This window comes from Centropristis striata, chromosome 7, assembly GCF_030273125.1.
Source record: "Centropristis striata isolate RG_2023a ecotype Rhode Island chromosome 7, C.striata_1.0, whole genome shotgun sequence".
Classification (NCBI taxonomy): Eukaryota; Metazoa; Chordata; class Actinopteri; order Perciformes; family Serranidae; genus Centropristis; species Centropristis striata.
In genome coordinates this window covers 5260796-5283924 of record NC_081523.1, presented here as the reverse complement: position 1 = coordinate 5283924, position 23129 = coordinate 5260796, and the positions used below count along the sequence as shown (strand labels likewise).

Genomic DNA, 23129 nt, shown 5'->3' with positions numbered 1-23129 from the left:
AATACAGAAATCTCCAAAATGACCAAAGTTTTTGAACCCAAATCTCAGCATGGATTCTTCTCTGTTGTTCCAAAGCTCTTTATATGTATATTGGTGTAATATTCTGGAGGTTTTCTCTGACCATTTTTATCCATTTTCAATATTTATTTATAATGTATAGTTTATAATGACTTTAACTGCTTATTAACTGATTAGGTTTGATCCTAAAAATATTTGTGCTTTCACTAGTTTTCATCAGGCAGATAAACAATTATAATAATATTCTTTCTTGTAATTTTTGTTAAGATGGGATCACAATTTTCTTCACGGTTGATTTGCGGGATTTAATTAGCTAAATGTTTAATGAATAGAAAGACAAAGATAGAGGAGTCCAAAACTTATTTGGCCTCCCGTCAAATTCCTGTTTCAGGTTTAATTCACTCCTGAGTGCTGGAGTGAGGGAATAAGAGCAGAAAGAAAGAGACATAAGAGAAAAAAGAGACTAAAGTTGTGTTAATCACAAAAAGCTACTATTACTTCCTGTCGCTAAACACATGTAGCTTTCAAAATAAGGGCACAGTGTGTTAAATCCACCGCATAATTTACAAGAAGACTGTCAAAATAAGATGCCTTAAATAAAACATACAAGAACCCTTATTGTCCTTTACAATAATTATTAAAATATGCAATGATTGAGATCAGTGTATATGATGGAATAGTGGCATTAGAATCTGTGAGAGGCACCAAATTTGGGCTTTTATGAAAGCGCGGCCCCCCCTAGCCACTCACCCCCCTAGGTACATTTCAGATTTATGATTGATTTTTATTATGTTGAAGGTTTTTTTATTTATTTATCACAATTTTCCTCAGTTTTTTCAATAAGCTAAATGTTTAATGAATAGAAAGACAAAGATAGAGGAGTCCAAAACTAATTTGGCCTCCCGTCAAATTCCTGTTCCAGGTTTAATTCACTCCTGAGCGCTGGAGTGAGGGAATAAGAGCAGAAAGAAAGAGACATCAGAGAAAAAAGAAACAGAGAATTGTAGCGAGGAAGAGGAGGAAGGATGAATGAAGTGTAAGACAGACGCAGGGGAGTGATGACGACTCTGTTTAGCATACTAACGACGCCGCCCCTCAGAGGCTCTGAGCCCAAACATTGCTGCCTGACATTGGCTGAAAGTCACCATGGAAATCAGGCCTGTGGGCGGTGTGTGTGTGTGTGTGTGTGTGTGTGTGTGTGTTACGGAGATTGCAGGGTCCTCATTTATACCCTCCAGGAGGCCGGTGTTAAATCAGATGTTTGTCCGCTTGCTTCCCCCCTGAGCCGACTGTCAGCCCCGTGTTTACCACAGTGAACCTGGCTTTAAATACACACACACACACACACACACACACACACACACACACACACACCTTCACATATATTATTCAGCTTGTTATCAGGTTTCTTCTCTCCGTTGCCTCACTCGCTGCCTTTAACCCTCGATTATGATGCCGGTTAGGAGAAACATTTTTGGAGTGTTTTTGTCTTAAAATAGACTAAATAAACATAATCTGAAGACATTTTATAATCCTTTTTTTTTGGGGAAGTTTTTGGGGTTTGTTGCCCATAGGAAACATTGTACCATAACGGTGCACAAGTGAAAAAGAAAGTTTTTAAATTAAGTTTAACATAATTTATTTAATAAACATGTGTAAAAGATTCAGTAGCTTCAACAGGGAACATAACATTTTAAATGTAAAAACATTATGAAATTAACTTTTTTAACCGGTTTCTTGTCTGAATGTTGCCTGTAGGAAACATTGTACCATTGAACCAACGACCCATTGAAATGAATGTCTTGAACAGTCTAAATGTATGAAAATCAAAAATGAAGGTTTAATCACCTATCAGTAGGAATATATTTTTTCCAGATGGAAAAGGGCCACGAAATTATGTTTTGAGTGATTTCTTGTGGCGCAAAATGGCAAAGAAAAGTCTACAAAATAGGGTTTCAATATGGCCTCCTGGAGGTCATGTGACAAATTAAAGTATTGCTATTGGTTCCCTATACTCTTCCCTCTTTTTTAAAGTATCGCATCACTCAAAAACATGCATTGTAGAACTTTGACAGGCCAAAAATGGGCCAACACTGTACCATAGAGGGTTAAAAAAACACAGGCTGCAACCAGCAGAGGGAAGAAAGAATGACAAAACATAAAAACTTTGATATCACTGTCTGGATTGTGTTTATCTGATTTGAACGCTTTAGATGAGACTTTTTAAGTAACTGCAGAAGGATAAATTCAAAAACTAACAAGGACAGTTCCCCTATCTGCAATCTGATTACATATATCACATCCTAAATGCTCCGGGGGATGAAATTAATTCCAGTCAACAGCAGGATGTCGGATTTATTTGTCTGCTCTGCCAGCCGCTGCAGCAGCAGCAGATAACCATCAGCTTCTCTCCTATTTCAAACATGCCATTTGTCTATTCACGATATGAAAAGGGGTTGTTAAACTTTGCAGTTGGCAGACAGTGCAGCTGCCGGTTGAAAGGACCTTTCTCTCCCGCTAACAACCAGTTTTTTGTGGCTGAGATGACTGTACTCACAGACGCTGTAGTTATGATTTCTGTCCTTGATGAAAGATGTAAATGAAAGACCAAAGAATTGAGAAAGCAGACATGAATTCTGCTCTCTCATTCGTCAGAAAATCACTGTGTTAGTGGTTGTAATTCTGACTGTCTACAAGTTGTTTATAATGTAAATAATTGCATTGCAAATTTTCGAAAGTGACATAAATTGTTTTTCTTCCTCCTTTTTCCTTTTTCCAAAGTTAAAACATCCAAGTAGGCCGCCTTAGATTATGTTGAAAACTGTGTTTATGTTGTTTTTTTCTTTCTGAAACTTGTTTTTTTTAAACCTAGCAGTTTAGATAATTGGTTTACTTCGGACTTGTTAAAATCTGAAGTTCCTGTCCTCATTACTCTGCAGAACAGCTGGTTCTGTTGGTGAGTCTCTCTTCATAGCTTCTATAATAAGTGTAAATACCACTACTGCTTACTTTTGTTAAGCAGTGTTCTCCAGGATAGAAATCGTGTTCACACAGCTAGATTTCTGATGGGAACATTTGAATAATTATACCTAAATTAGTAAGTTTCCAAAGCTGCAGAGAAACCATGAACTGTCACTACAGAGCCGGCTCTCTAAACTTTACTTTCATATAAAAAAAACAATAAAGCAAACAAACCTCCTGAAGCTGCAGCAGTTTACATCTTTAAAATAAACTTAACTGGCTGTATGTGTCAATTAGATCATAGTGATTACCTGCACACGGCTCTCAACATGGCGGTCAAGAAGGTGTCATCAGCGACAAGCATCACATGACAGCCGTGCAGAGTGTCTTGAGACTGGGACACACGCAAGAACTTACATGCATTAACTTGCACGTGCTGCCAGATTGGCAACAACAACAATTAGTTTGTTGTTGCTTGTTGTCAACAAAGAACAGAGAGGCTCAGAATAGAAAAAGGCTTCATCCTCTGCTCAGGATGCCGTTACATAGGGGTGTGCCATATTGTATCGTTCACGATTATATCGGTATATTTTTTTAATGGGTAAAACAAAAATGCCTATCATGATATTGACAACATTCCTACTTCTTGACGTAGTGGCGTAAGGGTTTCCCTTACGCGAGTCTCATTTCACATTTAATATAAAGTTATTTTGCGTTGTGTTGCCGTTGCCTCAGCAGAGTGTCTGTCACCCGTCAGTCAGTAAAACCCCGACCCACCTCTCCGTCCTCCTCCAAAACATGCGCACACATTCACAATCTCACACACATGCACTGAATATCCCGAGTTGCCCTGCCTACCTGTCTGTATCAGTCCCGTCCCCACATCATCTCTCCGTGTGCATCTGTGTGCCAATTAAATACTGTCAACCTATCCGGGCCTGTCACACTGCTGCATTATGCTGTTCGTTAGCCGCAAGCTAACATTAGCTTACAATTAAAGTTATGTTAATCACAAAAAGCTACTATTACTTCCTGTTGGTAAACACATGGAGCTTTCAAAACAAGAGCACAGTGTGTTAAACCCACCACAGAATTTACAAGAAGACTGTCAAAATAAGATGCCTTAAATAAAATATACAAGAACATTTTTTATTAATTAATTAGAATATTCAATGATAAGATCAGTGTATATGATGTAATAGTGTCATTAGAATGTTTGAGAGATGTAAATTTGGGCTTTTATGAAAGCGCGGCCTAGCCACACACCCCCTGGGTACATTTTAGATTTAAGAGTGATTTTTATTATGTTGAACATTTTTTTATTTATTTATATATATTACTATATTTTTCAGTATTTTGTAATATCGTCAAGGATGTCGTTATTTGCAAAAATACCCTGAAATATTGTGATAATAGTAGTTCTAAGCAACTGTAATTTCCTCTGCATTTTAATAGGGATTTTAAAATTACAAAATTAAGAACTTGCGCATAGAAAGATGAAGCTGATCTGTAACAAGTTTCTGGATGTTTTGTAGGAGTGTTTTGGGAGAGCGAGGTGATGCTCTATTGTCTTTATGTATTGTTTATTGTTTAAATCAAGCTTTTAAAAGAAACCAAAGCTCTGTGAAAGGACTGAAAGGGTGGCTGAGTAAAATACTTTATATACAGACAGCTTAAATACAAAAGCTTACATCACATATGTGCTGGCAGCACGACTCGACTCTTCAATTGCACATTGTGTGATTCAAGGCTGCTGTGGACACATTCCAGCACGTAGAGAGAGAGCGTACAGTATAGAGCCGTCTCACAAGTTATTATGGTCTCGCCTCCGTAATGGATGAATGACAACAGAAAGAAAAGCTGTAATCTTATCGCCTCTGCCTCATTAATCTTTTTCCACCCTGCTCCGACACAATTTGAACACTCACCCTTTGAAAAAGAAGTTTTTCTTTGTCACACAGGAAGACGTCCTAATTGTTTGAGACTTTTTCTGCCACCTGATTTGACTGGAGTCAGACTTCTGAATGGACTTTTACAGGCAAGTATAGAGGCCTGGTCCGCTTGCTGGTAGGTCCAGTACAGGTACATCTAAAAAAAAATCGTGAAAAAGTTCAATATTTTTTGTCAATTATTTCAGAAAGTGAAACTCACATATGATATAGATTCATTACACATAGAGTGAAATATTTCAAGCCTGTATTTCTTGTAATATTGATGATTCTAGCTTAGAGATAATGAAAACACTAAACTCAGTGTCTCAGAAAACTAGCTATTTCATCACACCGGCGACTCCAGGGGGTAAATTGCTGTATTCATAACTACTTTCCATTTTTGGCTTTCATGTGCACTTGTTTGACTTTTAAAAGTATGTTTTGGAACACCAAACCAGTAACTTTTTAGCCCGTAAAATGTTACGAAACAGGCTGGGAAACCTATTCTAGCTATTTTAATGTGCAGATAAAGCTACTAGATTGTAGAATAGAGCCCTACTTGTCCATAGTTATGGGCTGATTAACGCCCATTCAGTAGTGTGACAGTCAAAACAGATGTTTTCTGCAAAGTCTGTGTTTGTGTTTTGAACATAGACTGTATATAAACAATGGACGTAGTGACCGTGAGGTCACCCGTTGGTTTGTGGACTGTTGGAAGCATCGAATCAAAAAAAAAACTTGTGTTACTGACCTCAGAAAACTGAGCAGCGATATATTGAACATAACATTCAAATAAACTTTCATTAAGTGAAAATACAGTGAAAGGGTCAAAGTTATGAAACCAAACCGGTAAACGTCCTTTTTTTTTATATCTATATAAAGTTATATACAACATTTATTGACACGTTGCCGTGGATACGCATTGTTCTGCTTCTCTCCTGATGACGGCTCGCCTTGTTAGTGACCTGTCAATCAAAGGTAGCCCCGCCCCAAATCATACGATTCTTTATCTTCTGTTTTCTTCTAAATGGGGCCATTATCTACACTATTAACATCAGATTGTCTTGAAGAAGATTTTTTACTAGTGATTGAGACCATAGTGTTGTCCTAAAAAACATTTCTGAGGTAATAAATCAAGTAAGAAGTTTTCTCATTCTGCATTGAAATTAATGGTCAGAAATGTTTTTGCAGCCACACTTAGCGCCCCCTGCTGGAATTTTTGGTAGAATGCAGTTTACGACACTTCCTGGTTTGCCTCCCTGCTCAGACCCGGAGGTTGCCGCCTGCTTAAAACTAACAAAACTGCAAATAAAATGTAACGAAACAGGCAGGGAAACCTATTCTAGCTATTGTAATGTGCAGATAAACCTACTAGAATGTAGAATAGAGCCCTACTTGTCCATAGTTATGGGCTGATAAACGTCCATTCTGTAGTGTGACAGTCAAAACAGATGTTTTCTGCAAAGTCTGTGTTTTTAATCATTTATAATTACTGAAAACATGACTCCTCGTAAGTGGAAACATGGATCAGTTATGCACTTGGTGGCAGTTAAATCTGCTTCAATGTCGGATATTGTCTTTAATCAAGCTTCGCCATGTCTCATATTGGTTATTAGTACGATGAGGTTCGTCTCCAGGGCTGATTGCCTTGTCACGGGCCAAAGGCTGCACAGCCACCAGCCCCGGCTTTGATGCTCTTTTGTGCTAATAGCTTTTTAATGAGTCATAAGTCACATCCACATCCAGTCGCTCCGGAGCATTTCGGGCCTCGGCAAAAACAAAAAGCGGGCATAGAAAGTGGACCACATTATCATAAGGCTGACACGAATTACATTGCATTGTTCGGTGATTTTACAGATCAGAAATCACAGGCTTTAAATACGAGAGTTACTGTAAATGTGTATTTTTATCACATATAAGTAAAAGATTGAAAACTTAAGTTCGTTCAGGTTGTCGCTTCACAAACTGACCATTTTTAAATTAGTTTCAACTCGTTTCTATTTCATACATTATGAAAACCAATTAGCTGATTCTAAAAAATAAGGACTTTACAGTTTAAAATTTAAACATAAAGAAGTTAATTTACTTTTATTATAAATATACTCAGTAAATTAATATAATGATATGATTTTTTTTTACAGTTTTATTCTATTGCTTGATGGTATTTAATGTTAAATTTCAGTTAATTCTATGCAAAAATACAAAAAATACACATCATATTGCTGAATGTAAAATTAAGGCAACTTTCTGTTGTTTTTTTATCAAGTAAAATAATTTATTGTGAAAAAGATTGAAAAAAGAAATAATTAAAAAAAACTGTAAAAAGTCTGCCAAACACTTAGCGTCATATTAAAGTAAAAAAAAAAAATCTATTATTATTTTATTATTATTATTATTATTATTATTATTATTATTATTATTATTATATATTGAATACAGATATTTACTGTTAATTATCCATATTTTTTTAAATAAATGATTTTAAAATAACTGACGGTTGTTTACTGTTTTTTGACATTTGAGTTTGGAAACTTTTGCTGTCAGACTTTGTACTTTTTTTTAAATGTATGCGGTAAAAAAAAAAATCAATTTTTAGTTGGAAGACTTGTACAACCAATAACAATCAAATTCTGAATTGATTTCTGTCAAAATTGTAAACACCTCTGCAGTACCTGTCAGTTCTGTAATATAAATGTTCCAAATATTATTATTACAAAGTGAAATGTATAAATAATTGAGCACTTCTGTTACTACAGTAATATTTTTTTAAAATTGTGTTTCTTTCTTCTTCTTTTAATGGGTAATTAAATGCAAAAGTAGCATTTTATTCTATTACCCCTGTGTAAATTAACAGTAACATGCTGATATATATTGTAAAATAACCTTAAAAAAGACTTTTCTTCTGTTTGATTGTAATTTAACCTTTGATTAGTGTACTGTTTTAGACAAAACAAGCAATTAGAAAATTATTTTTCCTTTGATGGACTACATGATAACACGATTCATTTAAAAAAAATAATTGCTCTTATATATTACATGCACCTTTGTTAAGTCTCCATTAAAAATGACCAATAAAAATGTTCAATTATTACACAGTTAAAGCTGCAAAAACTGCGAAGCAACTCGTTGTGTATAGTGCTTAAAATATCTTCTGTATCGAGGGCATGTGCATACACTCCTGTAGCTGAGTAGCATATGTTTGGCTGCCTGAGCGCTGGAGTGTGTGAAAAGTGGAAATATGTGAGAAAGAGAGTAGCGGAGAGAGAGAGAGAGAGAGAGAGAGAGTAGCAGAGAGAGAGAGAGAGAGAGAGAGAAACACAGAGAGAGAGAGAGAGGGAGAGACAGAGGGAGAGAGAGAGAGAGAGAACACAAGACGTGGTGCGTCTTTTTTCGACTGTGCAACAAGCTGCGATGAGTGAAGCTAATGGGAGGAGGAGGAGGAGGAGGAAGAGGAGGAGGAGGAGGAGGAGGAAAAGCCTGGAAGGAATAAAGATCAATCAGGAGATGTGAGGATGTGAAATAGAGAGAGGGAGAGAAGAAAGAGATGGTGAGTGAGAGAGAGGGAGAGAGAGAGAGAAAAATTAGATGAGAGAGAGAGAGCGAGAGAGTGAAAGAGAGAGGGAGGAGGAGAGAGAAGAAAGAGATGGAATGAGAGAGAGAGAGAGTGAAAGAGAGAGAGAGAGAGAAGAAGGAAGAGAGAGAGTGAGAGAGAGAGACATAGAGAGAGAGAGACAGAGAGAGAGAGGAAGGAAGAGAGAGGGAGAGAAAGAGAGAGAGATGAATAATAGAATTATAATAATTTATTGTAAATATTGCTTTCCTTACTGTTATCTTTTTTTTCTGACGCTTGCTTTGGCAATATGTACAGTGTTACATCATGCCAATAAAGCCAATTGAAGTGAATTGAAAAATTGAATTGAATTGAAATTGAATTGAATTGAGAGAGAGGGAGAGAGAGAGAGAGAGAAGAATGAGATGGAATGAGAGAGAGAGGAGGAGAGAGGAGGAGTGAGAGAGAGAGAGAGAGAGCGAGAGAAGAAAGAAAGAGAGAGAGAGATTGAGAGAGAGAGGAGGAGACTGTGTGGTGTTGAGGCTGAGGGGGGTACGTGGTGGACTAGAGCGCTGGGAAGCGACTCAGTGCCGCTGTGATCGAGCCGAGAGGAGTACAGGAAATCCAGGGAAAGTGACGGGGAGAGCTGTGATTGACACGCCCCGTCATGATAAAAGCAAAGGACAACCTGAGCAATTTTCTCCCTTCTTGACTCGCGTTTGATCCACTTATGTCTCCTGATTCATCGCGCGGCGGAGCGGAGTGAATCGCACCAAGCGGGGGGTTAATTAGTTTTGTCAACTCGTCACTTCAAAGCTTCTTTTTTCTCTTGTCTTTGCATATGTCTTTTAAAAAAATGACGTAAAAGAGGTGCAATCAATCTGTGAGTGTTTCTCTGTTGACGGATACTTGGATTGGGCTGTCAAACTCTTGTTTTGACACCTTGGCTCCACTTCTTTCTCTCCGAGAGGTAGGTTTTTGGGGTTTTTTTTCCTTCTCCACCTGAGCAGAAAGTGGCTAAAGAGATATTACTGAAATGATTTGTTGTTGTGAGTGGAAAGATGAAGACATGTTTGAGGAATGTGAAAGAAATCAATGATATGTAATAAATCAGGGGGATTTTTTTCTTTCATGCAAGGAGCTCTAATGTGCTTATTGGCCCCGCGGGAGCTTAGAAACCCTCCTGATGAACCTCTTATCTTTATGGTGTGAGATCTGAATATGATTCGTGCAGATCTTAAGTGTTGGAGTAAGTGCTGAAAAAAGAAACACATTCCCTCTCACGTTCTCACATTGCACCGTCATGTCAGAAAGTCTATTTTTAACCAAAAGCTCGGAAACAAAATCAGAGTCATTGTGCACTTTTCTCCTCTCCCTCCAGTGAGTATTTCATGCATAGTATACAGTATCGCTTCCTCTTGTTTCACAACACCTGCCAATCCAGCTTGGCACTGAATTGGGAGACAATATTCAAGTATTTAAATCTCCTCCAGCTCTGCAGCCTCTCCGGAACAGCTCACTGTGTGGGTACATTAGTCGTGATCCCCACTCATGCTGGGTGTGAGGGTGTGAGGGTGTTGGAGCTCCTGGGCATCTCCAGAAAGCTGCAGCTCCCACAAACAGCATTAATTGATTAATTAGCATCAATGTTTCATTACGCCACTTCCTAACCTGCAGGTCACGACCTCCTGTGGGCTGTGAAATGACACTGTAATGTGAATAATTAAACATTGTAATTTAGAGGTGTTTAATCATAATTTTTCATCTTTGTGGTTAATGCATTTTTTATTTTCGTGGGAGATGCTCAACAGCCTGCAGGGTGTCTTCCAGTCATTAAAAGTAGTCAAATAAACTGAGCAGAAAAAAGATTAGAGCAGGGGCGCAGATGGGATTTTTGAATGGGAGGGACGAAGCTGTCAGCAAATGATTTCAACTCAATGAGTTATTTTTCCACAATAATATGTTTTATTTAAACATTTTAAATGAACTGTAGTGTAAACAACAACCAACATATTTACATAAATAAAAAGAAGTTTGTACATGAAATTCCCAGTGCAGCCCAAAAAATTTACTGACTTGAAGCTGACTCAATGAAGGACCCAAAAACATCTCTCCTCCTTTTATTCCCCTGAACATACTGCTGGACAACTTCTTGTCTGTCAACTTCAGTGTTGTCCACAGGATTTTCTAAGACTATGACCCAAACAAAGTATGGGGGTCTGGGGACATGTTTCCCCGGAGAACATTTGTGCCCTAAAAGCCTAAATTTGGTGCCTCCTGCACATTCTAATGCCACTATTCCATCTTAATCATTGCATATTTTAATTAATTATTGTAAAGACGAATAAGGGTTCTTCTGTTTTATTTAAGGCATCTTATTTTGTCAGTTTTTTTGCAAATTCTGTGATGGACTCTGCTAACACATCCATGTGCTCTTACTTTGAAAGCTACATGTGTTTGCTTTTATTTTGAAGGCGGGTCTAACACGATCTTACCGTAACGCCTTATGGTGTGTTATGTTAACGCTTAAAGTCAGTACTTGGAGCTTGGAACAATGTCGAAAATTCTGACATTTGTGTAGATCTTGAACGCACCATTAGCCGCCAGACTCTCTATGTGCTGCAATGTAAATAATCTAACTAACAGAACATTAATTCTCTGTTTTACCGGTGATGTTTGTCGCTGAAAGTGGGGGGGATGGATCGGGATCACTATGATATCCCCCCTCCCTAGTGCCATTTGTACCATGGATTAGAGTAATGATTGCAGCAGTCATCTTTATGTATGTGTCTGGAGTGATTGATTTAAACAGCTGGTAACTGAGGCAGCAGTTTTAACAGTCAGATCGGTGAGTTCATGACTGAAAGGTTGAGTCCCACCTGCCAGATGTGGGCAGAGCGACGTGAGTAAGCACTGATGGAGGTTCAAAGCAAACGACCACATACTGTTCAAACACCCAACAACCCACAGGAGTGTTTTCACATCTCATACCTGCAGAACTGATTCCAAAAGAGCTTAGATATTGTTTAAAACGGAAATAAAACAAATGGATGAATTTGCAAAAACTTTTTCACAAACAGTGCTTAACAAATTTATTAGACCACCTGTCATAAACACAAGAAAACATCATGTAAATCATAAAAAATCTGCTCAGGAAAGTGGCTTCATACACTGTTTTAATTGACTTAATGTCCATTTGTCCATCACAGTATCATTATTCTTTAAAAAAAAGTTATTTCGGGAAAAGAGCCATTGTTTATTTGCCTGTGATGTTCGTTTCTTTACATTTTATGCTGATGACATTTGAGTTTATGTCAGTGAAACTCTCATGTTGTTGAGTCATTTCTCCTACGCCAGGAGTTTCTTTCTGGGAATGAGCTATGAGACATTTTCGGGGATTGGATATCAATCAGACCTCTATTGTGTTGAATCAATCGATGATGGCAGCAAAACCTACGGAAATGTCAGGGTTTATTATTTTAAACCCGTGACGTTATCCAGTTAAAGATCAGAGTGCAGATTCATAGATTGTCTACGAATAAACATTTCTGTCACGCTGCAAAAAAATTCCTCTGGGTCTCGACCTCTTTACATTTGCCCCTCTGACTGACAGATGATAAAAAATTATCTACAGCTCGCACGCCAGCGCTGACCTCGCTAATTGTTTGTGGCCATGCATGAGGAGGCGGCGATGTGGTGAAAGACCACAACGATTTGGATGCCGTCAATCAAGCAGCGTGTGCGTGAACTGCAGGGCGGGCTGAGGGCTGAGGAGGCATTCATGGAGCGGACATGTTGACATTTATATGTGCAAATGAGTAGACGCTCATTAAATTCAGTGATACAGTTTAGGCCTGTCTTGTGTTTGTCTACCTCCAAAATTGGGAGAACTTTTTGACAAAAATGTTTAGGGGTCTGATTTTGGGTTATGAGCTTGATTTGAAGGTTTAAATGAGAATTCAGATTATAGATTGAGGTTTTACGTTCAGTCTTCGGTTCAGATTTGACTTATTATAAGGATTAAACTGGCAATTTACCCAATGTTGCTTGTTTGTTATCATAACTATACATACTAAGATTAGTGGAAAAAGTCATTTTAACTTAAAAGATTGAGTCAAATATCAAGATTCATTTGAGTTAGCTCCATTTTCTTTGTTGTCTTGGAACTCTCAAATACTCAAATATTTAAGTTGAAACAACAAGTTGGGTTTTACAGTGTAGTGCTTTACACTCTGTAATATACATTTGGTGCATTCTGTTTTTATTCATGTTTTAAAGTGTCCTAACTTTGTGGAAAAACGGTTGCTATTTTCAACAGCTTGGTTCTGTTTAGGAAACAAAACTACTTGCTTAAGTTTGGGGGGGTAGTGGGGTAATTGGTAGTCACATAGCTGGCATAAAGGATGACGTAGCTACGACCAGAAGTTAAGTTGTGTATCTTAAAATAACAACGTTCACTTTTGGTTTCACACAGAACATGGTCATCTGTCTCCTGAGTTTTAAGTCCTGAGTTGGTTTGATCCACCCCCCACCCCTCCAGTCCGTCCGGAGTGGACTTTATCGTTCTTTATACCCGTGTCAGTGCTTCCACCTTGGCATCCTAACCACAATCACTACAGCCACTAGATGGCGCTAACTACAAATGCAAATATATGTCATTTTAAGCTCTGTTGGGTGTTTTTTGGGGGGAGTTTTTAAAGGCTTGTTGGCAGAAGAAAGTGTGAACAAAGGAAGCTTCTTTGGTCTGTTGCTGACAGTGTGTGACAGATTCCCAAATTCATGAGGTTTTTGGGGGATTATTGGGGACATGTTGACATTTATATGTGCAAATGAGTAGACGCTCATTAAATTCTGTGATACAGTTTAGGCCTGTCTTGTGTTTCTCTAGCTCTAAATTTGCTAGTACTTTTTGACAGCTTTACAAAAATGTTTAGGGGTCTGATTTTGGGTTATGAGCTTGATTTGAAGGCTTGAATGAGAATTTAGATTATAGATTGAGGTTTTAAGTTCGGTCTTCAGTTCAGATTTGACTTATTATAAGGTTTAAACTGGCAATTTAATTTAATTTTGCTCTTTTTTTAACATATTACTCACTGTGGCCTTGTATTTCACTGCAATATATAAGTATATTTAAGTCCTGCAGCACTGTGGAATCAGCACAGTCATGGCAACTTAAAGTGGGAACAACTCTAAAATGTGTTTTGTGCAGAATAACACGGTTAAAATGGAATAAATCTTAAAAAGAAAAAGAAAAAACGCAAGTTGAATTCCTCAGATATATATTTATGGAATAAAATGGAATGTATATACAGTATACAAAACGTATCCATGGGCACACAAGTGTCATGAATATTTGGGGGAAAAATTGGGTCTTCACATGCTATATATATTGAACTATTTAAATTTTTACAACCTCTCCTGTACTCTCTGATCTGTGTAAATGGATTTTCAGTGAATATTTGTCATGTGACAACTTTTTTGACAGCTTTGTAAAATGTTTAGGAGTTTGATTTTGGGTTATGAGCTTGATTTGAAGGTTAAAATGAGCATTCAGATTATAGATTGAGGTTTTAAGTCTTCAGTTCAGATTTGATTTATTATGAGGGTTAAACTGAGAATTTAGTCAAACATTTGTGGTTTTGCACTGGTAAGAGGTTGGGATGTTCACCACAAACAAGTGCTGCATTGGCTAGTTTTTCTGTAAATAAATGTATTACCTTGAATTCTCCTCATCATGACTTTTCTTCAGTGAAGACTTGGAGTGCTGCATTTGACAGCCATCAGTTAGATTTATTTTTTAGACTTCTGCCTGTCAAGATCCAGTGAGGAAGCTGAAGGACCCGATCCAGAGACATGCAGGCAGTGCAGGCAGAAGGTCCTATAAGTCAGGCAGAAAGTGTCAGGCACAGGTGGGTGTGGAAGTCAGGTGATGGCTGGAAATGGGAAGCATTGGCAGAGAGGGAATAGCAGTGGAGTTAGTGACTGCATCAGTTTTCCTGATGGTGAATCTGTCAAAGTGGCTGCAGCTGTAGCTGCTTTTAGCCGTAACAAGCTGTTCCTGCCTGGCTACAGAGGGACGACAGGTACTATTCAGATGTTATGCTTGAAATTAAATTCATATCAAGTGGCTGCAGTGTTTATACCCCTTCTGTTTGAGACATGTTTGAAGACAGGGCATGCAAGCCTGTTGTCAAAGCCTTCTCCTGGCTGTACACTGCAAAAAAGGTGTGTCTAAAACCAGATAAAAACACAAAATCTGAGGGGAATGATCTTGCTGCATGGACAGATAATTTACCTTGACAAGATTTCTTAAATTAAAATAGTTAAATCTAGAAATAAGCATGTTTAACGCTCAAAATAATTTAAAATAATAATAAAATTAACTCTTAAAACAAGATAAATTATGTAACACTTCTAAATCTAAAGTTTTTTTTTTCTTGGTAAGAAACAGACAGTCAGGTCACTCTGCTCAGGCCAGTTCATCACTGCTGGCAGCTTTAATTTATCTATAGAGTTTATTTATAGAGTTAATTTCTTATTTTATGCATACAACATGCTTATTTCTAGATTTAATAATCTTAATGTAAGAAATCTTGTCAATTGAAATTATCTGTCCATGCAGCAAGATCATTTCCCTCAGATTTACTGTTTTTATCTTGTTTTTAGACAACACTTTTTTGCAGTGTAACCAATCTCTCTCTGAAACTCTCTACCTTGATGCTTTTTGATCAATCTCTTCTTGAATGTGTTCATGGTGTTGCACTCAACTTGGATCAGAAAGTGACTGAAATAATTGTGAAAGATAAAAAAAAGAAGAAGACATTCAAATTAAAGACCAAAGATCACAGCCCTAGCCCGGCCCCGGCTCATGGGGTCCAAGCTGTAGTCCAACCTCAAAAAAAGTGTGCATTTTTTTTAGCTCGGAGCACTAACGCAAGCCCAAGCCCGGCCTGAGACCACCACCAATCACTTAAAGCTCTCCCTGTTACATGCAAAATGAGGTGAACTTCTGATAAGCCTTAAAAAATAACTACCAGTGCTACAGACAATCATTTCTACCATAGAGAGTTTTATGATTGAGCAGCATTTTGAGCAGTTAAATGAGCTTGAGCCCGACCAGACCGCAGTCCATTAAGCTAAAAAAAAATCGACTTAGCATGCCAAAATCTGTCAGATCTGGATCAAACTGCCAGTTTGTCACCTCGGCCAATCAGTGGAAATGTTGTTTCGGAAAGTTACAAAGATTGTTGATTGCAGCCAGAAAGATGTGAGGGAGGACTTTTATTTTCTTTTTTTTTTAACCAATCCAACGTGAACCCTTTGAGCAAACAGTGTGAAACAGGTTTTTAAACATTGACTCAGCAGAGGCTGAAGCTCCAGGCTGCGTTCTCCAACATCCATCCATTTATCACAGCCGGCTGAGAGGAAAAAGAGGCTTTCTGTTCCGAACAGAGGTTTTCTCTTGAATTGGCAAGGACAACAAGCGGCATCATTGTTTGGCATCTCTGAAATGGCCGAGAGAAAGCTAAATCAATTAGCCTCGAGAGGCATTGTCATTCGCATTGGGTTACCGGTGGCGGGCGGCCAGCTACGGTTCATGGACCAGACTCGCTCAAAGAAACAGAGAGGAAGGATGGAGGGGGGGGGAGGGGGGGGGGACAGGCCCGGCTTATTCGATTTGCTCTGGAAAGTGATTACACCTTTCCGCTTCCCAACAGCCCTCCTCCCTGTCTGCATGTCAGCCCCTGAGTGTGTGTGGTGTGTGTGGGTAGGTGTGTGTGTGTGTGTGTGTTCTTGTACTTCCTACATAGTGAGGACCAGGACACGTTTTTAACCAACAGAGTGAGGACATTTTTGCAAAAGTGTTTTTTGAGATTTCAGACTTTGTTTTAAGGGTTATGGTTACATGATAATGATAATTAACTGAAACTGTATTGTTACAAAAATTGTATTGGTTACAAAACTTACTAAAATTATAGTGAAAATGTCCTTCGTTTTCATCTTTGTCAACTTTTTTCATCCATAATGAAGATGGATACGACAAAGGAAATAAAGGCAAAATTTACTGTGACCTCTTTTAATCTCCCACCCAACAAATACCCCATTACAAAAAACTAAATCTAACACTAAAACTAAAGCATTTCCAAAAAATAAATACTAAACAAAAACTAGCAAACTCACTCTAAAAACGAATTAAAACGTTTTTTTTTATTTTATTTTTTTTACACTGTTTCTCTATACAAGGCCAATATAGCAAAATAGTTTCTTGTACCTGACAAGTTTCGGCTACCACATCTGGTGGGATGGAAAACTCCATATAACACATCACAGTCAGGTACAAGAAATTATTTTTGCTATATTGGCCTTGTATAGAGAAACAGTGTAAAAATTATATCAGTAGGCCTAATGAACCTCTTCAAGATACTAATTAAGACTAACTGGATTTGAAAACAAAAATTCACAACAAAATTAAAACTAAAACTAATGAAAAATCCAAAACTTTTATAACCTTGCAAGGGAATTCACTGTTCCAATGAGGGTCCTCACAAAGATAGAAGTACAAGAATGTGTGTGTGTGTGTGTGTGTGTGTGTGTGTGTGTGTGTGTGTGTGTGTGTGTGTGTGACACACCGTACCGGGGCGTTCCTCCTGGCTGCTTTTACAGCTGTGCTTGAGAGCCCATCAGAGCCTTCAAGTGCAATCACTTTAGCTTGTACAGCAATCTGTTTATGCTGCAAACTGAATTTCCATGCAGTGGCACCAGCAGGGTGATGGCCCCTCTGATCGTGCATGTGAGATTAATGGAAAAGTGGGGCCGCGTATATGTCCGTCCACACATGATATACTGGATGTGTGTGTGAGAGCACATGTGTACCGGCTCCAGAAATGACTGATGGAATTGGACGGAGGTGGAGTGGCGATGATAAATCAATTAGAGTGCGCGGGGGGATTTCTGCTAATGAAGGTGACAGCAGGGCCGGTGTCCCACTCAGCTGTGACTCAGTCCTCAGGGTGGGCGTGTACCGGTGCAAACGTGTGTTCTTACTGGGTCCTACTCTGTGGGAGTCATGGTGCACTTTGTCTGATTTTTCAATCCCAGATCATATGCAACCTCCTTTAACCCTTTATCAGGCCAAGAACCGTATTTGGTAACTTCAGCTGATATCCGAAATAAAAAAAAGGTTGCAAATTTACTAGATTAACCCATTGAAGCCTGGAAAGCGGACACGTCATTTTGCAGCATTTGTATAAGCTCTCAAATACTTTTTGAATTTCATTTCTATCTGCTACAGAGGCTCAAAAATCTATTATTTAGTAGAAGCGTTGACACTTCTGTTGAATTTCCAGAAAAACTTTTTGGGGCTTATTTTAAAATCGCCCAGAGGTTTTACAGGCAGTTTTAGGCGTCAATGGGTTAAAGTTGCAGATCTACAAGAAAAAAAGTCGCAGATTTATGAGAAAGAAGTGGGGGAAAAAGCAACTTTTTTCTCTCAGATTCACCACTTTAAATCTGGTAAATCTGCTACTTTTTTTCTTCTTCTCCTGTCCTCTCCTCTCTGATCTGTGTAAACAGATTTTCACTGAATATTTGTCACATGACCGTTGGTCTCAGCAGAATCAATCATGGCTTCACATACTGAGTAGCAGAATTTAATGTTTTAACCAGATCTGGTTAGTGCAAACGGTTTATTTTTGGAGAAGTTTTAAATGAGAAATGTAGAATAAAGTGAGAAGATTTCTATTTCGATCACATATTTAAGCTTAGTGTTGGTTACTTTTCCATACGGGAACCTATGATTTGTCCAAGGACTGACAGAAAGTTAAAATTTTAACGATAATGCCTGTTTTGAAAGTTTCTTTCGAAGATAAACTGTATTTTTAGCGATTTCATAAAGAAATGCGGTTGGGTAGGTGGGGTGCAGAGGGTTAATGATTATGTTTTTCTTCCAGTTTTATTTCCCATGTTATGGCCCTGAAGAAGCCTATATTAGCTTGAATTGCTGTTGCATTAGCTTAATTTTAATGTTTTTTTCCGCCCTGATTGCTTTTCTTGATGCAAAAGCAGTTTACCTAATTGGGTCTGAAGCCCGAGAAATAACATTTAATTGGTGCACATTTGGCCTCAGTGTGATTGTGACTTAATGACTGTGGAGAAATGTGGACTCTTATTCAAGGCCGGTAGTTAAAAACAGTCTTTAAGAATTTGTGATTTTGAGGAGGGGGGGCTTTTCATTTGAACTTGGGAAACATATTGTCTTATTCTCTAGTGCTCACTCTATCTATCTATTGTCTAAGATTACCGCTGTCATTGTAATCTCTTTTATCGCTCTTTCAAACGACCGTTATCACACTTTTCTTCTCTTCTCTTACTGTCTCTCTTTCTCCGCCAGCTGCCCACTATTCTTCCAGCTGTCATTCTTTTCTCCACGATTCAAGCCCCCCCCCTCCTAATAGTGGTATTTATTTTCTGTCAGCCGCTCTTTGTCCCTAACAGAATAGCATGCTCATTACATTCACACTTTCAAGATGCTCGGGAGCTTCTTACGTATAGACACACACACACACACACACACACACACACACACACACACACACACACACACAAATCCTACATTCAGCCGTTACAGTAGCTCCATTGTGTTTTTGTCTCATTCTTGTGGAGAAGTTGCTCGATTCATATCGTATGATGTTGAGGCATTTTTAAGAACAGAAGGATGTTTTTTTTAAGGTTTTTCTTTTGTGGCTTTTTTGGTTAATGGATGCACTGTAAAGAATTTTGCATGATTTTTACAGTAACTTATTAGCAGCAATTAAGACGTAACTTACTTTAATTATTATTTACAGTAGAACTAATGGTATTTAATACTGTAAAATAAAAAACAAACACTGTGATTTTAGTTGTATTTACAGTACTGGTTTCTTTACTGTAAAATAAAAAACAATAAAAGTATTAATTTGAGCAAAACTAGCTTACTGTATCAAACCTTGCTAGCATGAATTACTGATTTTCATTTTATCCAAAACTTATTTAAACACAAAACACATTAAATATGAAGATTACTGTGAAAACTAAACTTATGCCTTTTCGGGGGCTAAAATATAAAACATTGAACTCCTTGACGTTATCTTTACAGTATCACCTCACTGAGTTAGTTTTGGGATCGACAGGAAGTCTCTTTTCGTCCTTTCAAAATAAAAGCGTCAGTTATCAAAACAGGCTTATGCGTAGTGCTGTACACTTTAAAAAATAATCTGTTTAATTTACGGTAAAATACCGGCAGCTTTGGTTGCTAGAACTTCATCGTAAAAAATACAGTGAGTGGTTTTTCTACCATAAATTTAAATGTAAATACAAGCAAAAACTGTTATTTAGAGTGAATATTCCTGTTATTTTTAGGGTAATTGTGTCATTGTGACATCGTATTTCTCCATTAACTTTACATGAATTTTTTTATTATTTTTTTTACAGCCAAACTGTGTGTTCCCTACAGTTTATGACAGTAAAAGTAAAAGTTTTGTGCTATTCTTTGATTTACGATAATTAAAAGTTATTTTTGATGTAATTTGACAATGCTCATTTTTACAGTGTATATAAATATTTTATTCTTCCCATGTATGTATGTTTTATACATACATATAGTTGGCAGGTTTCTTCCAAACGCCCATCCATAGTTCAGCCTGTAATGTTTATTAACATGTTTTTTTTCTTATGGGACGTTCTTTATTGGTGCTGTGTGTTTTTCCTTGTTAACCCTCCTTTCTGCATCCATCCTGCATCACCATCACATGTAGTTGTTGTTTTTTATATCATGGAAACATTTTATTTGCTGAGAAACCAGCTGAATAAATCAGAGGCAGGTTTATTGGCAGGTTTTCACAAGGAGTTAGCCATGGGGCAGGGTTGGAAATCAGCATCAGCCACCAGCCAAATACTGGGAATATATGCTGCTAGATTTTCTTCACACACAGCAATGTTTTCAGTGGTTGCTAGATTTCAGATAGACCAGCTACACTGGCAGGTGGACAAAAAAAACAAAAAAACAACAACCTTGCCTTCAGGTTTTGTTGCATAACAATTAATTTGTAGTGTACATTTTAGACCATCTCTTACCGTAAAACTTTAGAATATCCTTCCACTTTTAATCAAATGTTCCCCCATTATAGACACTTATAAGACTCAACTCAAAACGTACATGTTTTCAATGGTCTTTGCTTGTTCATAGTGGTTTTACATTTTAATATTGTAAACTTTAATTTAAACTTATCTTGCAAGTTTTTATTTAGTTGCTGTTGGAGCTTGTGCTCTTATTTTTTATTGTTTTATAGTCATTTTTATTTGCTATTGCTATTGCAACCACAGTTGTTTTTTAAAGGTGCTATTTAAATAAACTTGATTTTATTCGTCAGTAAGATGGGGAGAAAAAAGTAAGAAAATAGTACTCTCTAGAAACATAAACTAAATCCCAAAAAATATATAGAAATATGCAATATCTATTTTTTAAATGAAGGGCTGTAGAGTTTTGCAAAATGTTATCCAAGGAATGTGCAAAACTTCACAGACTCGCAACCTAACTGTTAAGGGTACCTGTAGTTTGGGTTTTTTATGTAACTTGTAACTTGATCCAAGGTATCATGGTAACATATTCGCATGACAGGGTTTTAAATTATCATTATTTTGAAATAACATGATAATATAAATTGTGTCCAGACGTGTGCATCACTTTTAAGTGTCCTCTGGAAACACTTCTGTTGTGTTGTGGTCTTTGCAGCGCTTTTTCTAAATGCTGCGCTTGTGTTAAATTGATGAAGAAGTTTTCTTAATTTGCTTGTGTTTCGTGTATTTGCATGTGTTTTCTTAAGTTGCAGCGCTGTGAGCTCTCAGGGCCACCATACGATTGCTGTTTCAACCCTGTTAATGCAGTATAATGTTTTGGTTTAGGAATCAAATCCACTTTCTTAAGGTTAGGCAACAAAACCACTATCCTAAAGTTGGAAAACAGATCAAATTAATGCGTAAAAACACTATTTTGGGGCATATTTTAGCGCTCAAACAATGGGACAGGAAAACCAGTCTCCTGGTTGAAGAACTTGTGTTCTCTGGCTCCAATAAGTTACATTACTTTTCATAGGAAGCCATAGGAACTGTTCATGAGGGAAGCCTGCGTGGAAACATGGATATGTATGTTGGCTTGTAATGCTGCTCTTTGATTGATAGTCTGGATGTGATATTGGCAGAAGGGTTTGCCTGGTTACAGGAGAGCATTTAAGGGGCCGATCAATAAGTTTACAGCCTCTGAGAAAGAAACATGCTGAGGAGCTTTTTGCAAGGCCCTTGGACCAGTGGAGAAGAAAAGCCATTTACCTAGAAGGCTTCGACTAAACTGATGAGCTCAAACAGATTCCTGTCACAACGAAAGCAGCAACCTCCATCCACGATATATAAATTAAACCGTTCAATACTCAACGGGCTCATAATTCAAGTTGACTGTAATGTGTCGGTGCAGGTGAGAGAAAGAGAAGCAGCTGTCCACTTGACATTGGTGGTGACATTTGGTGAAGAAAAGATTAAATCAGTTTTTCAGAATGTAACAGCAGTAACAGGTTTCTCCAACAGCAACAAGGTTAACTTCAGTTTGAGTCTTTGTGCAGAGATTTAAAAAAACAACTGCTGTTTGAGGAAACCGATCTGTTGCTTCTGGGTTGTTTTTCTTTTGCAGTTTTTCACAATTGCTTAGACATTATTGCTTTAAAACCTTCCACCTTTGTCTCAGAGCTGTAACCACAAAACAAAATCTTCCAACTACATCGACGAAACCTCACAGATACCTTAAAACCTTTTTTTATCTTTGTTCAAATCAAACAAACTCTTGGATCACACACCCAGACAGTCAGTATATAAACACCACTGAGGAGTCAATTCACACTACATAAAACATTAGAAAACACTGTAGTGGACATATTTCTCTTGTGCTTTATACAAGAATTATGTGTATCAAATGTTCATCAAGTAGCATATCATATGACATGGATATGTTACGTTTGAGACAGATCATTGAGGACAGCTTCATTTTAATGATCAATCATATCGTGCTGTTTTTACTCCTCGAGGACGCCGGGCTCCTCAGCCAACTTCCAGTCTTTCACAGACTGTAGAAGGCTCATTTTTAATGCCACAGTGGAGATACTGGTATCATGTAAACTAGAAGACCTAAGGAATCCAACAATACCCATCATGTCATGCCACAAAAACAATCTTTTTCTAAACTTAACCAAGTATTAACATTAACCAAACAGTTGGCAGTATCATAAAATGCTCAAATAAGTTAATTTCTCTTCACTAAAACTATTGAAACTGGTTTCACATTTGGTTTTATCCTCCTCTCTGCTGCCCATGGTACAAAATCTGCAACCATCTGTTAAAGACAAGATACTAAACCTTTGTCCAATAAACAAAGTACGTCTGTCCATGTGGCTGTCTTATTGCAGTTGGACAAAGAGCAAGCACAATACGATATTGCAGCTAATCAACATGGTCAGCGTTCTCTTTTATAGCAAAGAAATTAAACTGCCATTGTGTGCGAACGCTGCTCAATCCTCAAATGTGAAACTGGTCCAAAGCCAGGCGACTTTCTCTCCTCTCCTCTCCTCCACGTGTCTGACCACAGACAG

General features: G+C 37.7%; 1 protein-coding gene across 1 annotated transcript in view; it reads left to right on the top strand.

Moving 5' to 3' along the window:
* The window catches only part of LOC131974362 (protein unc-13 homolog B-like), a 297247-nt gene that overhangs the window by 146380 nt on the left and 127738 nt on the right, over positions 1–23129 (top strand). The window lies entirely within an intron of this gene.